Source organism: Lactuca virosa, chromosome 5 (genome assembly GCF_052849685.1).
Source record: "Lactuca virosa cultivar CGN04683 chromosome 5, Lactuca_virosa_CGN04683_v6, whole genome shotgun sequence".
NCBI lineage: Eukaryota > Viridiplantae > Streptophyta > Magnoliopsida > Asterales > Asteraceae > Lactuca > Lactuca virosa.
In genome coordinates this window covers 26,615,905-26,634,686 of record NC_136430.1, presented here as the reverse complement: position 1 = coordinate 26,634,686, position 18,782 = coordinate 26,615,905, and the positions used below count along the sequence as shown (strand labels likewise).

Below are 18,782 nucleotides of genomic sequence, written 5' to 3'. Positions count from 1 at the left end.
CATGGATGAGCTCTTGTGAGTAAATGCTACTCCAGATGTTATGAGATGTTTCTTTTGATGTTTCTGAGGTCCTTGATCCATAAATATTGCATCTTGATGGTTGCAAACCAACCATGCATGAGTTAGTGACCATTTAAGGGAAGTAGAATACTAAATCTATGGTTTGAGTCCCATTAAGACATGCAAAGGAGTAAAGTTGCCAAATTTATTGCTTAGGATGTTCCAAGTGAGCTAGATCTGAAGTTGGATGTTAGGTCTTAACGGATTAAAACCTTCAAATGAGAATTTGGACAACTGGGGTGTACACGGGGCGTACGAAGGCGATGTTGAGCGCAATCACCTGGGATCCCGATCCGTGTGTAGCACACGAGTACGACGGATGTACCGGTGGTACGCTTAGCGTACTTACGAGGGAGTTTCTTGGCTTTTAGATTTCGGGACACCTTGGACTCTAGGGTTTTCGGCCCTTGTTGGGCCGCAAGCCTTTCTAGATTGGGCCATTATTAGGCCTTAGGCCTTTTGGATTTTGGTCCATATTGGGCTTTGAGCGCCTTTCAGAATTTTAGCTAGTGTGGATTTGGACCATGATATGTTAAACCAATAAGGGAAAGGTAAAGCAGCCTTTTTACCCTAGGAGTCGGGATTTAGGATTTGGACTCTCGGTTTGGGCTAATGACCTAATTGCTAATTGGGGTTCTATTATTTGTGATTTAGTGAGGGGATTTAACGATTCAGCAGGCCAGGTGTGATTTGTTTATCTTCAGACTGAGGTGAGTTTCATTCACTGTACTCACGGGTCAAAGGCACCAACGCTGGCCAACTGGATTATGTTTCGATGATAGTTGTCTTCGTGACAATTTCTTGTTATGCATGTGTATGCTTGTTTTCTTTGTGACTCTTGCTGATATGATTGTATACTAGTTGTAGGCGTGAAACAGACCGGATATTGGTTGAAAGACGTCGAATGGGGTGAAATATACCCAGTACCGATTGAAAGAGACCGAAGGGAGTGAAATATACCGAATATTGGTTGAAAGAGACTGAAGGGGGGTGAAATACACCCAGTTATGTTTTGACTGATATGCATGTATGGTATGGGGTATTTTGGGGAAGTTCACTAAGCTTTGTACTTATGTATTTCAATTTAAGTTTCAGGTACTTCTAGTTTGAAAGGGAAGGGCCCGGCTTGATCGTACTGCATTTGCCCATGTTATCCGCATTATGTGATTTTGGGATTTTGTACTCTGATATTATTTCTCTATGATACACACTTGGTTGTTTTGACATGATTATTGGATGTATTCGAATGAATTAAAATGAAATTTTTATCTGAAATTTTTGGGATGTTACAGTGACCCTCCCACATTCAGCCTCCATTCTCCCATTCGATCCTTTGCAAACCCTAATCTCCATTTGAGAGTTTTTGAGCTATTTTTGGGTGTTGTGTTAATCCTTGAAGGAAGGAGTTCATTGGAGATCATTTGGGGAGCATCAAGCTTTGTGGATCTGGAACTTTCATCTCTATAGCAACCTCTAGAAGGTATAAAGTTTTGAACTTGATGAATACTTCATTAGATCTTAATAGTTCTTGAGTTTTTGTGCCTTTTGGTCCCATAATCGTGGTATATATAAGTTTGGCTTACTCTAGACCAAATGAGTTGTCATTTCAGATGTTTTTAATTGTTTATGGTCATAAAAATGTGATCTTGTTCCCTTTTCTCCCATCCATGCAAGAGTTATGAAGCTTGGGTTTTGGGTAGAAGTTAGGGTTTTGATTTTGAGCACTTCTAGTCATATAAAGTCATAAAGTTGGAAACTTTATGATTTGGGAGGTTATTTTGGGACTAGATTTGAGCTATGGACGTGAGGTCTTAATGGAATAAGCACTTATTGAGGAGTGTGAGAGTTGTTCGAGTACGTAGGTCGTACCCAGTGGTATGCAGCACGTACTAGGTGAAGGCCCCATAACCAGTAGAGGACTTCACTATGCTATGCGTAGTGATTGAGTACACAGGGTGTACTCAGCCTGTGTTGACTCTTTGACTTTTGAGTTTGACCTTTATCCATGGATTTGACCAAGTTGACTTAAGGGCATTTTGGGCAATTTGAATAGTAGTTTGAGATTATGTCCCTGTTTATTTGATATGTAACCGGTAGAGACAACATTTGGAGTGGTGATCTGTTTAGCTATTTTTCAGACTGTGAGGTGATTTCTTCTCACTGTACTCATGGGTCGAAGGCTCGAATGTCGGCCCACTAGGTTATGTATCGTACTATAGGAGGTTGTTATGTTGAAGTGATTTGTTAGATTTGCATGGTTATTTGTTTGATGTTATATGTTTTTATATGTTGCATATGTCGACATACTGCGGTTGGGTTGAGGCAAAACTGCTCTGTGCGGAAGCCAACAAACCTGGGAGCAAGCCAAACATAATTTGTAGGCAGGAAAGGCAAGCCATACTTATGTTGTAGGCTCGAGAGCAATACAGATATGAGTTGTGGGCTAGGTGGGCAAACCAGACTCGTGTTGTGGGCTCAGGGGCAATCTACTCCGATGGTTGTGGACCCAATTTACATGGTGTTATATTGTTGTGTGGTGGTATTTTGGGGGAACTCACTAAGCTTTGGCTTGGAGTTTGATTTTTATGGTTTCAGGTGCTTCAAATGACAGGGGAATGGCAAAGGCTTGATCATGCACATCATCCAGGATTTTATGTGTTTTGATGATTTTGGGATAATCTGATTCATGGAAGTGAGTTTTGAGAACTTATTTTGTAAACTTATGGATTTTTGGAATGGTTTTAAAAATGAAAATTTTTCTTTGATTTTTGGGATGTTACAGCACACCTTATATTTCGCATAATTCTTCTCTCCCTTTATTCACAATCACGGATTTGTGTTGCTTGATCTTTAGAAAACTATGGCTCCCAAAATGATGAACTGGTCAGATGAGGAAGAAGAGAAGTTAGCACTAGCATGGGTGTCGGTTTGGGAAGACCCAGATAGTCGAATGTCTAGTGATTTTTGGGTAAAAGTTGGAAACGTTTTCCATGATTTAATGGGTTGTCGAAGTCGTAATCTTGATGTAATATGTTCGAAGTTTTGCGATATGAGGGTGAAATGTTGTGAGTTCGACGGTGTTTATAACTTTGTTATAAACAATGTACACAAAGACAATATCGATCTGGTTGTTGTGGCCATGCATCAATATGAAGACATAAACCACAAACCGTTTACACACCTCAGAGCTTGGCTAAAATGTAAGGATTCCCCAAAATGGAATAATTAAAAAAATAGGGTTTAAAAACTAGTTTAAGTTGTTTGTGCTTGCATTGTTATGTTTTTTTCTATTTTATTTTAAGTTGATTTTTTTGAAATTATGTAATGTTTTTTAGTGAATAAAAAACTAGTTTAAAAATATGATTTTATTGTATTTGCATTTTTATGTAATTTTGAATTAAATTTAATTAAAAAAAATGAGATGGAGATATGTGTTTAGTGGTAGGTATCCCATGGTTAGTTGTGGGTATTGTGGTGATGATGTGACACTCACCACTATACTAGTTAATGATGAGTATTGTGGATGATCTTAGAATATACGATTTATTTTGTTTTTTCATTGACCAAATATTATTATTAAGTGTTTATTTTGTTTTTTGATTTTATACATATAATTTGATATGAGCTTTAAAAATGACAAATTAAATTAGGAGACATAGAAAAAGGTAAACCAATTAAATTCTTAATTTTTTTTAAATGGGTTCATCATTAGAGAAGATTTATAATTGGTTTTTCTTATATAAAATTAATTGAAAGTTTTAGGTGAAAAAATAATAGGTTATTGTATAAATTAACCATTATGTTCTTATAATATTAGTAAGTTTTGTTACTTTTGTGTGCCCATTAGAGCATACTCAATAGAAAAATCTATTCGCTAAACCTTTTTCAATGCCATGTAAGAAAGTAGGTTACGAAAAATGAAAAAAAAGTTTGTTTCCAATACAAGAATCAAATGGAGCATTACCCGTAGAATTCAAGATTTTCATTCCTAAGGAGGCAGGGGAGGGAGTATTAATAGTTTCTCCTTATTTCTCACTATTTTGATATAGGGTTTTGAGTTTAGTAATATCTTCAATGGAGAATTGTGAATTGGATGTGTTCTTGACATTTGATTAGTTAAATTTAAGAGGAAATGATGCTATAACATGGAAATTATTGAGTTATCTTCATTTTAATTGGAAAACATGAAGTAATTGCCCAAATAAGTGAGTTGGGGTTTGATTTGAATGCTAACAGATGAATTATAGTTTGATCTTAATTGTGAAAATGAATTTGGGTTGATGGAAGCATAAAATTGTGTTTAAATATTTTTCTATTGTTCTTATATGATTTGGAACCTTAGGAATGGATGAACATGTGTTAAAGTGAGTTAGAAACAAGTGTAGAGCTTAAAAGTGAGATTTTCTTTGTAATGTGCAGAACTAAGTACCTAGTCGACTGAGTTGCTTCCATAGAGAAAATCCACTTGACTAAATTTATTTCATAGAGTGAATCCACTCGATTGAGTAGTTCCTTATTTAATTTTAATGACTTTTATGTAACTTCTACATTTGAGATTTAATTAGGTTTGGTTACTACCAATGGCTTCTTGTCATCTTGTGGATATAATAAGAGTATTAATGAGTTGAGATAGAGTATCAGAAATTCACTTTATTAATGTATAAATGTATAAAATGACAAATTTATATGGTGTTAGCAAATATACATTTATCTATTTACATTTGTATTGTAATATATTAGCCTAGCCCATTAGGTATTTAGATTAGCATGTATTCGACACATGGCCTGACTATATATATTGTCAAGTATAATTCATATGTCGACTTATTGAGAAATATTGTGATTATCATGGGCGGTAATATTGTCCATTGAAATATTTCGAAGTTCATTATCTAGTTGAAATACAGTGGTTTCCTTATTCTTGCAAAACAGGGTGTGAAGGTTGAGCCACACTTTTCTTGCAATGGCTTGTGTTAAGGATGTTGAAGTGATTAGAGACTGGGAGATAGACCCAAATAGCCACAACTTGACCATAAAGTCAAGCTTTTCGTATTCGGGATCGGTTAGTAGTTTGTTTAGAGGAACAAAGGAGGTGTCAATGTGATCAAGCACATCAAAGGCAATACATTGTACTTTAAAGAGGTCACTACAAGGATCGTAGTTATAGGTAGAAAGACCGAGAATGAGAGGGATGTAAGTTTTTATGTTGGTGATTCCATATGTCTTATGTGGGGATGTTGTAGGTGTAGAATTCCTAGGGCTTGTCATGATGGTTGCTAGGGTTTAGGTCGTCTGATGGAAGAAGAAGCAGGGAGAAGTGAAGAAAGGAAAGAATCAAGAGATTAGAAAAGGATCAAGAGATTTAGGAGATGGTTGATTGGGGATATGATACCATGATAATCACAATATTTCCCAATAATTCGACATATGCATTATACTTGTAACACCAGATTTCCAAAATAGATCGATTGAGGGCTTAGAGGGATCAAATGTAAGGTTTTTGGGAAAAAACCTTGTGAAATGACGTGGTGAATGGTGCACCACGACGTAGCATGCCAAATGCATAAACACGTATTCGGATGGCCACCACGACGTGGCAGCACCTGTAGTCCAAGCCAATGATTGTTAGGGTTTTCTTCATATTTAAGCACCTACTCTCAAGGATTATGTCATCCTCTTTAGCCTCCAACCCTTCCAAACGAAAGCCTATCCTCCATGAAGTTTTGAGAACTTGTTCCTTTGATTTGAAGTTTATTTCTTGGATTTTGGTGGAACTTGAAGAAGAAGGAAGTCACAAGGAAGAAATGGAACAAAGAGCAAGCTTGGATCCAACATCCTCTTCATAAATATGATTTGTTGGAGGTCTAAATTCATACCTTGGCCATTATTCTTTTTGTTTCAAGTATGAGCTCATTTTAGAGGATTTTGGTCCCTTTATCAGATGCTTTGGGAGTTGGAGAACTCCAGAGCTTGTATATGGCATCTTATGGTCATTATGTTTTGAAAAGTGAGAAAAAGGAGCCATATTGGAGTCCCTTGTGTTCATGGTTAAATTTTGGCCCCATTAAGGACCTAATGGACTTAGGGTTGTAGATCTAGCCTCAAAATAGAGTCCTAATGGATAAATTTGGAAACTTTATCCATTAAGTCGTTGAAAAGAAGTGGATCTAAATTTTTGGGCTTAGATCTGTAAGGAATAAGCACTTAATGAAGAATATGGCAATCTTCCAGTTCCTGCGACATGTCAATGGGCTTGCCACAACGTGGTGGTTTTCAATTTCACGATTATTTTTTCCTAATGTTCCCACGACGTGTCCAAGATACCTCCACGTCATGGTAAGGGTTGATTAGGTTGACCGTTGACTTTTGTTAACCGTTGACTTTTTAACCAGTTTGACTTTGGGTCAAAATTGTAGGAATTGGGTTATTAATTAAGGTTCTACCTTTTCTTGGTGCTAGTCGGTTCGCGGGAGCAATCAGTACATATCCTTGTATGTCAACATACAGGAGTAGCGGTATGCTGGTTTGAGTTTCCTCATTATATTATTTGTTATATTATATATCCTTGTAATATCTAGAAAGAAATATTACAATTTTGATACCACAATGGAGCTCTTAAAATTCATCTCTTCTTTGATATTTGTTATTCGATTTTCTTTGAATTCAACACCTTTTTGTTCGATTTTTGGTATCTTCAATTTTTTGATTCTTCATAATTTTTGATCTTTTGATCTTCATACTTTGATATCTCCAAAATTCTTACAACTTTTTTCAAATTTCTCTCTTTTTTTATATAACTCACTTTTTTCACTTAAATCCTACATGCTTAAGCAAGGGAGCTTAACTTCAACCTTTATTGGTTAGAAGTATTAGTCTAAATGCAATGACTATATAAGCTCTCCTGATAGATTCCAGGTACACGCTGCAAAACTTATTATGCCATATAAACTACCAGATTATCTTTCATATCTCATGCCTTTTCACTAAAACTTGGGAAGCCACAAATACACTATAACATATATTGGCTTAGGTAAACATTTGGGCTCTCATCGGATCATCCCATACAATACTAGCATTTAATTTGTTAATTATCACTAGATTTAATTTTACATTATTATTTCAAATCTTTCTAATAACTTTTTAAATCCTAGTCATTTTTTTAATCATAATGCTTGTTTTCCTAAATTCAACCCCTACCCCACACTTAAATGATGCAACGTCCCCATTGCATACTAAAACAATTAATGAACATAAAAATTAAAAAGGAAGAATTGGAACAGACTCCCCTTGGGTAGTAGTGGCGAGATCGAACTTTGAGACTTGTGTGGAAAGCTTAGAATTCTCGTATAATTGTTGGAAACAGTACTTCTGGACCTTCTTCTTGTAAATACAAATGTGTCGGATCGAATGAAATCAAAGAACCATTCATGAAAAATGTGTTAAACCGTTGCTACGACGTGGGAAAGCAACGTCATGTCATGGTATCGAGCAAATGGTCATCAAGTTTGAGCAAAATAATGTCGCCACGACTTGGTTTAAGGATGCCACGTCGTGGTGTAGTCAGATTCAGTCGCAATTAAAATTTCTTCCACAACGTGCTGATGATGTCCACATCGTGGTGTCTTCTCAGAGAATCTTCTAAGATTGAAACAGGTGGGCATCGACTCTTTGTAATGTGTAAGACCATTCCCAGCCTTCTTTTCAGTAAACATGCTTCAAAATGCTTTTCTCTTCATTATGTGGGATCCCCACACTTATTCAAAAACTTGTTCTTCAATTATGATCTTCAAAAATCGCACGGCTTCTTCAAATTAAGCTCCCCAACTGCTTCACTTTCGTTCAACACTACAAAATAAGATCAAGAACTAGAGAAACACGTCATCATTCGGTTGAGGTGAAATAAAATTAAAACGAAAAATAAAATTAAAACGAAAAATAAAACTAAAACTAAATCAAAAAGAAAAGAAAATGCAAACTCTAAAAAAACATCAGGTTGCCTCCCAAGAAGTGCTTCTTTTTGAAGAGTCGTGAGTCAGACTCCTTCCCACTCTATGTTGCATCAGGTGGAAGTGTAACCTCCCTATTCTCCATCATCTTGAGCCTTGTTCGTTTGTAGGCAACCCGTCTATTGAATGCCTTTCTTGAGCTTTCTTGCATTGTTAGGTTGACATCTTCTTTGTGTTTTCTCTTGGGTTCTTTCTTCATTCCTGTGTCTTTAGCTTTTGTCTTGTCTCTTTCTGGGGTTTTCTTGTCAAAATGAGGCTCATCATATTCTTCTTCTTTTTCTTTAACTGTCTTTGTGACTTGATCTGGTGGTCTTGTAAAAGCAAACACCTCAAAAATCATAGGCGTTGAAACGAGAGGTTTTGAATAATTCGTTTCTGTGTCCAGTTGCTCTTCAAGTTCTTTATGCTCCATGAATATTGTGTTTCCTTGCTTCACCAGATTTTCCTTGGCACGAGATGGGAAAGGAAGAGGTGGTCGATACAACTCAACAACAGAAAAATCATAATCTTCTTTTATTGCTCACGACGTGGCACTATTGCCTCCACTTCGTGGCGACTGGGAAGCTTCACGATACTCTTCTTCTTCTTTCTTTTTTACTTTGAGTGACTAATTAGATTCCTCTTCAAGGTCCTTCATATGCACCAATTCATCTTCTTCTTCTTCTGTATCAACAGCCATGACTTGAGCCATAGGGATTGACTCGACTTTTCTTGAAGGTAAATATGATAGCTTTTCTTGTACAAGTTTTGTTAACTGCCCAACTTGTGTGTGGATGCTCAAAACAGATGCTTGTTGATATCTAAGTGTTACATCAGTTGCATCATGTCTTTTTTTGCTAGCTTACATGAATCTGAATAACATCGACTCGAGAGCATCTATCTTATCGGATTGGACTTGCTCAATTTGGTAGAGATCATGCTTAAGTTCTTGAATTTCTTTCACATCTCGTTCTCTCTTGTACCCCACCTCACAATCCTTAGTAGAATGGGGTCCCCCACAAGCTTCGCATCTATCATGAATTGATCCATCCATTTTTGTGATCTTTTCTTCCACTGCGTCGAGCTTTGCAATTACTGCACTGATAGTAACTTGACCTCCATCTTTACTTGACTTTCCTCTAGTGAAATCCCCCTTTGAGTTATGACACTATCTTGAATGCTTAGTGAATTCTTCAATCAAATCTTTATTTGTTTCCAGATTCTTCTTTGTCATGGGCCCTTGCAAGTCTAGAAGTTCACGAGTGCACACATTGACTCCATCATAAAATATCAAGATTTCTTGTTGCACATTGAAGTCATGTTGACGGCAATGTGGTAACAATCTCTTGTAATGTTACCAAGCATCGTATAATGACTCCCCCTCTAATTGTTGAAAATTTTGGATGTTTCTTTTAAGCTTTGCCACTTTCAAAGGAGGAGTAAACTGGTTGATGAACTCAGTATTAAAATCAGCCCATGTCGTGATTGCTCCAAAGGGAAGTGATTTTAACCATTCTTTTGCTTCACCCTTCAATGTGACCGGTAAAAGTCGAAGCATCACCGCATCTATACTCATGTTTGGAGTGTTAAAATAATTTGAAATATCCACCACCTCTTCTATGTGCTCGTAGGCGTCCTCGTGCTCCTTCACATAAAAAAGGTAGTTCCTTTAGCATGCTAAGAATGTGCCTCGGAAGTTCAAACTTTTTCATGGTCGGGATTTTTGGTGGATCAATACCCCATCTGTTTTCGTTCCTCATATGCTGCTTGTACTCTTCCATTGTCATGGTCGTTATGTCCCCCATTTTTTTCGTGCTAAGATAAAACTAGAAAAACACGCGTAAAAGGAACAAATAAACAAATAAACAAAAAACTAACTGCAGCGAGACCACGACGTGGTGAATATAATCACGACATGGTTGCGTCTCAGAGAAAAAAAACTAAAATAAACAAATGAAACAAAAGTAACTTTTTGTGGTTTTTACCCCACAAAAAGGATCAAAAAACTAAAAGCAATTAAACTAATAATCAAATAAGTCGTTCCCCGGCAACGGCGCCAAAAACTTGATGTGCTAAAAATTTCCCACTAGTTTAAATTTATAACCTAACGAACTTAACTAGCCAGAATGCACCTAGGCAGTATACCTAGTCGAATTGTAGAATAGTTTAGGTAAGTCGGGTGTCGATCACAGGGAACGGTATTTAATTAATAAAATAACTACTAAAAGCTAAACTAAGAAAAACAACTGAAATGGGGTTTTTTATTTGATTTTTCAAGTTCAGACAAACTTAAACACTGAACTAATATGGTTGTTATCAATATATCTAAAACACTTTCGTTTAGTTTCGAATCCACATTTTTCCTATGGTTAGTTATTATTTATGGATTAATTAAGTTGGTTACAAATTATTATGTAATTAGTGATCTGATCCAATCTATTAATATTTTCACCAATTCATGTACTACTTTGTAAGGTCCTACAGAAGCAAACACATAATTAGTTATTAATTATAATTGGGCTATTTGTTAAACACAATTATGGTCACAATTATGTTCTCCAACATAGCTAAGTTTTTACTTTTATCACTTAACTAGGATGTGGTCAATCCTAGCTCTAGCAATTTAATGGTCACTAAATCACTAGGTAAACAAGTTCATGTAATTTAATGGTCACTAAGATACACTTAACTTAAATTAAAGCAACAAAGAAAAACACTTTAACATGCTAGGTAAGTTAATCAAACACAAGCTACAAACCAACTTTTATAAATCCATAAACTAATAAACTAAACCATAGTTATTAGGGTTTCATCTAACTAAACGATGTCTACTAAATTAGCTACTCGTGACAGTAATCAAACACAAAAACTCAATAGGAATAAAGCTAAACATGATCAAACCGAATGAATTGATGATGTTTTCTTCTAGATCTCTTCAACGCTTGAGCTCCAATCGTTTCCTCCTCTTCAAAGGGTTTTCCAAAGGATTTTTGTTGCAATACGTCGTGGTCCTCGTGATTATCCCGTATTCCCCAAGCCAGCGTCAAGAATCACGAAGATTCCATTCACCACGTCGTGATAGTTGTCCGAAATTGTGTCTAGTTTTCAGATCATTTTGAATCACGTCAATCTGAGTTACGAGTCATGAGATATGGGCAAAATACTGACGAGGGGTCAAGCTGTCCAGCAACATCCTTCTTGTGTCTTCTTCTTGCCTAAGCTCTTCATTCCTGATTCCAGCTTCCGAGAATGTCTTTTATGCTAAATAACAGACATTAAACATAATAAGTACATTTTGTTCTATAATAAGCATAAATATAGCTAATAATATTAAGATATGATGTAAAATATATATGTAGATATGCACATATCACCTCGTATGTCAAAATACAGGAGTAGCGGTATGCTGGTTTGAGTACCAGTAGGTTGGTGACCGTCTAGTGGAGTTCCATAGGGGCGGTATGTAGTCACGTAGGATATCCTGAGAACTCTTGATTTAGTCTTTCTTGTCTGTTCCTTGTTTGGTTGTGGCTCTAGAGTGGGATCACCTGTTTGGATGTCTATTTCACCTCTAGTTACATATAGTTATGCATTCCTTGGAGTTTTACTGGTAGTGGCGTAATGTATTGTATGAGGTCTGGTATGCGGTAGTGAGCAGTTAGGCAGGTAGACTAGTGTAGATAGTTGCATGTGTTTATATGTTTACTTGATTGTTTGTTTGTTACATATGTCGACATATTGGGTGGTGGGTTGAGGCGGTCCTGCTTTGTGTTGTAGGCCAAGATACCCGGGTGAGCTAGTGGTATGCTCTAGGCCACGTGTGGATGTGAAGCGGTCTAGTCAGACTATAGGCTCAGCAGAACGGTACAGGTATGTTGTAGGCCTTACGAGGCGGTCCAGACAGACTAAAGGCTCGTGTGTGCATTCATTCTATGTAGATTGTGGTGTGTGGTATTTTGGGGGAACGCACTAAGATTTGGCTTACAGTTATAGATTAAATTTTTTTCAGGTACCATTGGTGATTGTGGAAAGGCGAAGGCGAGACTGTACACACTCATCAGTAACATTAGACATTCCACATTATTTATATTACTCAGATTTTCAAACAACTATATTTTGGAACATGTCACACCCCAAAACCGGAACGGCAGAAACGTTCTAGGGTGGAGGAAGTCATGTTTAGTATCACAAGTCATGCATCATAGTAAGCAAAGTAATAAACAACCATTTCATTAGAAAGAAAGTGTTTACAAAGTATGTGATTCACGTAATATAGAATACATAGCAAATAACAAAAAGACATGAAGCTATACTGCTCCATCTTCTGAATCCCAGTACGCGCACCTGTCTACTGGTCTCCTGAGAATACAAGTTATTTTGAAAGTGTAGATCAGCATTTAAGCTGGTGAGTACATAAGATTTTAGTGATGTAGTGTAAGTTGTAAGAAAGTTGTAATAAGTTGTAAGTTCTTTTTAGAAAAGTTCGTCTGTTCCTCCAGAAAATCCTATATTTCCTGCTTTGATGAAAGCTAAGTAAAAATGACTCTACAATCCTTTCTATGAGTACTAAATGGATACAAGTTATATATAACCCAGAGTAAACAAACAATTGGTTGTGTGTATCTGTCTTAAGCCCACAACCAAACAAGGAACAGGAAATGAGACAGAAGGCACACATCCCATTGTTTGTTAGATCATCGTTGTACATAACCCTGGCGTATTCACTTGGTACTCACGGAGTTAACCGTAATAGTTCCTTTATATTTGATGAAAATATCCTTTAAGAAAACCCTTATTTCTTTTAATAAAAATGGTAACCACAATAGTTCCTTCTATAATCACTTAGTTTATACAGGCTATATATAATCTAATATCGAACGGATAGTTAATTGTGTGAATCTGCCCTAAGCCCACAACCAAACAAGGAACAGGAAGTAAGGCGGAAAGTACACATCCAACTACCTATCGGGTATTAATTATATATAACCCTGATGTATAAACTAAGGTATTATAGAATTAACCACTTAAGGTCCTTTAAGTTAAACTGGTTTAATAAAATGGATTAAACCTTTACTGGTATGTTTCTAGTTTTTTCTACCAAATGTTCTATTTGAAAAGTATGTTTTGTACTAGAAAACTGTGCATTGAATTAGTGTCCTATGACCTGGCCCATACCTGGTACCCCTTATGATCACTTAGTGTATACGGAACATATATATAGCTAAGATCGGATAGATAGTAGGCTGGGTGAATCTGCTCTAAGCCCACAACCAAACAAGGAACAGGAAATGAAGCGGAAAGCACACATCCTACTACCTGTCGGACCCGATTAATATAAATATCCCCGAATGCATACACTAAGAAATCATAAAGTTAGCATTATAGGCCCCCTTTCTACTGAATGTACTAGACCCGACTGTTCTGTTTGTCGTTTGTAAAATGTAAGTTTTCCCTAGTATATAACTATCTTGACTCGAAAATAGTTTGCATTAACTTTCAAGTGGAACTGTCACAAAATGAAAGTAATGGGAAAATAATAGTACACAGTTGTCTTTTGAATTGACAACCTGCAGTACTGATTACCTTAAAACGTAATTGATTTATTAAGGTCATAATGTGATGGATAGTACCTATACTATACGCTCTCCCCGCAAGAGATTCTGGGGACCAAACGCGACTTCCGCAAACAAATTGCTAGGCCGTGTAAATTCATATTAAAGTTATACGATCATGTATACCCAATTTAACTATCACCTTTTGTTTAGAATAATGAGTTAGTGATTCATTAGTATACTTAGATCCTGAAGTGTTCTTATGCTATAGCATCTTAGTATGTTCGTTCTGTTATAGTATCTTAGTATGTTCTCTTTGTATAGTGTATAATATGTCTCTCTGATGTATTGTATCTACCTCTCTGTTTCTCTTTATAGTATGATCTCTATGTTATCGTGTATTGTTTCTACCTCCCTGTTTCTCTTTATAGTATGCTCTAGTATCTAGTATGAATTGAACCTTTAAACTATACCCCTTATAGTTTACTAGTTTTTTACTTGAACTGTTATTGAAAAGACTCATTTTTCTATTAAGTTATGCTTGTACTAACAAAACGGAGTTTTGTTAAACTATAAAGTAACATAACTTGAAAAGAGTTTTTGAAATGTTTTGATCACTTATAAAAGACATAAGCAATCTTTTGAAAGATGTTTATAACAAACATTTACACAGTTATCATTGTGTTCAACTTGTATCCCCCCCCCCCCTTAAAAGCATTTAAAACAGTTAAAAGATTCATTATAGGGGTATGAACTCACCTTATGTGGGTGATTCAAACAAATATGCATGTAAGGATGAGAAGTTCCACGAATGAAGTCCCGACACACAAACGAGTCCTAAATGACATATAATGGCATATATTCACATGAATATAGTGTTTAGAAGCCACCATATGCAAGGAAACACCTTTAGGGACTAGGAAACACTTTGACCAAGTGTTAGAATCACATGTGATTCATCTAAGGGGAGTGTACGGCCACATTGAGGAGTGTGCGGCCATGGGTGTACGGCCATGGAGTGTGAGGCCAGACACTCATGGTAAAAAGTGAACCAAAGTGTTTTCTAGGGATAGGGAAGCTTGTGGGACAATTGATCATCAAGTGTGGAAGCTAGAAATGCACTTTGAAGGCCCTTTAGGGGTGTTTTGGGGGGTGTACGGCCACACCTGGGTGTACGGCCGCACACACCTTATGTTCTTGAGTTATGGACATTTTAAAGGTGCTAATCTAGTGTTTTTATCAAGTTCTAAGCATAGGGAAGGAGTACTTACGATCTGGAGGCTCAAGAAGGCTCACAATCACCAGGAACAAGTGTGTGTTCTTGGTGTTCTTGGTGAAATGGATGAAGATTTGAAGATCTAGTCAAAAGATGATTTCAAATGGATGAAATCAAAGGGTGTTACTAGTTTAAGAGGAATAACAACAAATCAAAACGGAAGAAAGCTTACATTCTTGAAGATCGGGTGAAAGGCTCGATGATAGTTGAGAGAGAAATCGATGTTCTTGACTTGGAAACTGAGAAAATGGCTTAGAAATGAAGGGATATCACTCTTATGGAGGGGGTGTACGGCCAACATGGGTGTACGGCCGCACACACAAGTGTGTACGGCCGCACACTCATGTGTACGGCTGTACACTCACTCAAATGGAGTGTAGGGCTTGATTTTAAGGCTAGGAACTTACGCGACCCAATCCTATACTCAATGCTTGAATGTACTGAGCTTTGAACCCTTAAACAAACTCTAAACAAGGCTAACTGATAGCAGGGACGATTCTCACACTCGGTTAAGTTGAATGGCTGAACTTACTAGGAAAAAATTTCGGGTTGTCACATTATCCCCCCGTTAGATGGAATTTCGTCCCGAAATTAGCTTTCTTAGCAGTACTACTGGGGTTACGCTCCTCTGATTGGCAGAATACCCACTCGTAGACCTGGCAACTTTGCGCTAATGTCCATGATAGGATTCATACTTGTTCCATCTATCATTACCTTGTGTATACAAGTCGTATATAATTAGGATTAGCAAGACGGTCGGATGTGCGACACTGCCCCAGGTCCACAACCAAACAAGGAATAGGAGATAGGGCGGAAGCACACATACTAGATCTGCGTAATCATGATCATATACCACCCTCGAGTATACACTGAATAGTGATAGGTGGGTTGTATTCGTCCTTAGCCTCTGTGCTTGAACTTGGTCTGTTGGACGAGTGGTATTTCATGAAGGTCTGCGGAACATACGGCGGCAAGGCTTCAGAGGGAAAAGTACTCTTCGCACGAGTACTTCGGGGTTTAGGATTACAAAGGACAGAACTGAGGTCTAGGTCGGACTGTTGTTACGAATGACGAAGGTTTCGTGAATTTGACGGTCGAGGCGTTGGAAACATATGAACTTAGTATGGTGAGGACCACGCCAACTCATGACGAATGATAGTAACGGACTCTTTACTAAACAAAAGTTTGGCCGATTTGAAAGAAACGTCTGTTATACGATGATGTACTCCCCTAGTGTGCTCGAAAATGTACTCTTTGTAAATGTTCTAGTGTTTTCTGTTTTCCCCCTGATGTTAACACTTCTACGTATCGTACCGCGATGAGCAAGTACATACTGTGAAAGTGCTTTGATAACTTGTGTCGATACTTTATACTACGATCCTCCTCGGTACCACTACGATCGCCTGGAATATACAAGTTATGAATAATTTAGATGAATTAGACGGTCGACTGAGTAACTCTGCCTCTAATCCACAACCAAACAAGGAACAAGAATTAAGGCGGAGTCACTCACTCTAAGTCAGCAAAATCTTAGCTATGCACAACCCTAATGTACATACTAAGCCATCATAGCTTCTCTGAACGGATCTTTTAGTTCTCTTGAATACTGTGACTTGTTTCAATAAGTGAGTTATTATAATTACTTTTAAGTGTTTTCCCCAAGTTTTAATCTTATATAAATATAAATTAATTTTTAAAGTAATTACTATTTCGAAAACGAACCGCTTCTCGCTGGCGACTCCGGGGTTGATTCTCCTGCGGTGATCATCAGAATTCGTTCATCCGCTCCTGAGTTCTTTGTGATCGGGCAGTCCCTCTGGTAGTGTCCATTCTCACCACAGCCATAGCAGGCTTGGTCTTCTTCAGCTCCGGGGACTTGGGAGATCGGTTGAGCCGGTGCCCTGCAGAAACGGACTGTGTGTCCTTTTCTGTGGCAGTTCACACACTGCATTTCCCGACATACTCCGGTGTGGTGGTAGATACATCCATCACACTTCGGGAGAGTTCCAGCATACCGACTGGCAGGTATTGGAGTAGCAGGTGTTGTGGCGGCGTACATAGTACTCGCTTGTTCCTCCTGCGGGGGTTCCTGTGTTGTTCGCTTCTTCTTCCTCTTGTTCCCCGACTTCCGTTTATAGTCCTCTCCCTTTGATGGCTCGGGAACGGGGACTTCTACACCATGGCAGACTCCATGGTCGATGAGTCGTTGTGCTAGGCGTTTGGCACTATCGGATGTGGCTGGGTTAGAAGACAGCACATCTCCTTGGGTCGGGGCAGTTAGACCCCAGATGTATTTTTCTATCTTCTTGCTCTCCGGGGTAACCATCCCGGGGCATAGTGCTGCTAGGTCGCTGAACCGGTCAGTGTAGGCCACTATGTATGAGCCGACAATCGCGAGCTCCCATAGTTATTGTTCCAGCTTTTGAACCTCGCCCCTCGGGCAGTATTCTTCCAGCATTAACTCTTTTAGGTTCTGCCAACCTATTGAGTTAGCCACTGATAGGTTCAGTGACTTAACATGGCTGTTCCACCATGTTAGGGGTCTGTCAGAGAAGGTGCAGGCAGCAAACCTCACTTTTGCTCCCTTTTGGGCACGAACAGATTTCGAAGACCGAATCTGTTTTCTCGAACCATCGCATCAGAGCGATGACTCCACCATTTCCATTAAAAGAATTGGGTTTGCAGTTCATAAAGTCCTTATACGAACACTCCCTTGGGTGTCCGTGAGTAACTCCGTGGTTAGTTAAGTGGTTACCGCTACCAGATCCGAAGGTACCACTTTCGCCGAAATGAGCTAGAGCAGTTGCCACTACAGAGGATATTGCTGCTTGGAGAGCAGCAGGATCGAATTGTGGCGTTGGAGTTGGAGTTATTGGAGTAGTGCGTCTGTTTGATCTGCGAGGAGGCATCTTTGCTAAAAGAATACAAAGATGAGACGGAATAAGTCTATATCAGTGGATATAAGCCGAAAGCTGAAAAAACAAGGTTATCCTAGTTCTTAGTGTATCGGGTCCTGACTTCCACAGGGTTCTGGAAACAATTCATAAAAGAGTCTATACCTAATAAACTTTATGAATTTGGAATGGCTATCCTCGAATGAATATTTGTTACCTGAATAACTGTTACCAGCTGTATGTAAGAAGATAATCCTAACACAAAATGTGAGCAGTGTCTCCACTCGCTCATTAAGTTAAACAAGATTATTATTTATTAGTGTGACGCATAAGACGTTTTGGTTACTTCGGCTGATCCTTCTTTGAAAGCTTCTCATGAACTTGCTCTTGTTCCTCCTTGACTCTTCTGTTGACTGCTATGAGGAAGTGGATACATCTATCTGGGTTTGTCGTGCGAGAATGGAAGTGACTAAAGAATCTATGAGATTAAGTGAAACATTATGGGGTGATCCTTACAGAGTCCTCCTATAATTGCACAATGTATACAAGTTGTATATAATTTAAGATTAAATAGACCTTCGAATAAGTGATCCTAATCCAAAACCACAACCAAACAAGGAACAGGTAGTGAAGCGTAGATCACAAATTCTAAGTCTATAAAATCTCAATTATATATAACCTTGGGAGTATACATTGCAAGATTATAGACCTATCCGTAAGGGTCTTTTAAGTTATCACATAAGTTATTTATATAGTGCCTAAAATACTCCTATAGTATTTTAACGTAATGAACTTGGTATGTTTTAAACTTGTTATCGTATTATAGAAACATAAAATACTCCCATAGTATCTTATCTTTATGTTCTGATATAGAATTCCCTTGAATATAGTTAGGTAAGTTTTAACACTGTTGCAACACCACATCACTCCCAAACACATGTCGGTCACATCTCGAATGAATATAGTTGATCAGGCTATATTGATTCTAGTTATGATTACATAACTGTCCAGGTTT

The 18,782-nt window shown here is 37.8% G+C and overlaps 1 non-coding gene across 1 annotated transcript; it reads left to right on the top strand.

Annotated features, from left to right (window-relative positions):
• Positions 1-9,358: 9,358 nt before the first annotated feature.
• LOC145118138 (small nucleolar RNA R71) lies at positions 9,359-9,465 on the top strand. Its single transcript, XR_013713117.1, has one exon. It is a non-coding gene; the product is annotated as a small nucleolar RNA R71 (small nucleolar RNA).
• The last annotated feature ends 9,317 nt before the right edge of the window (positions 9,466-18,782 follow it).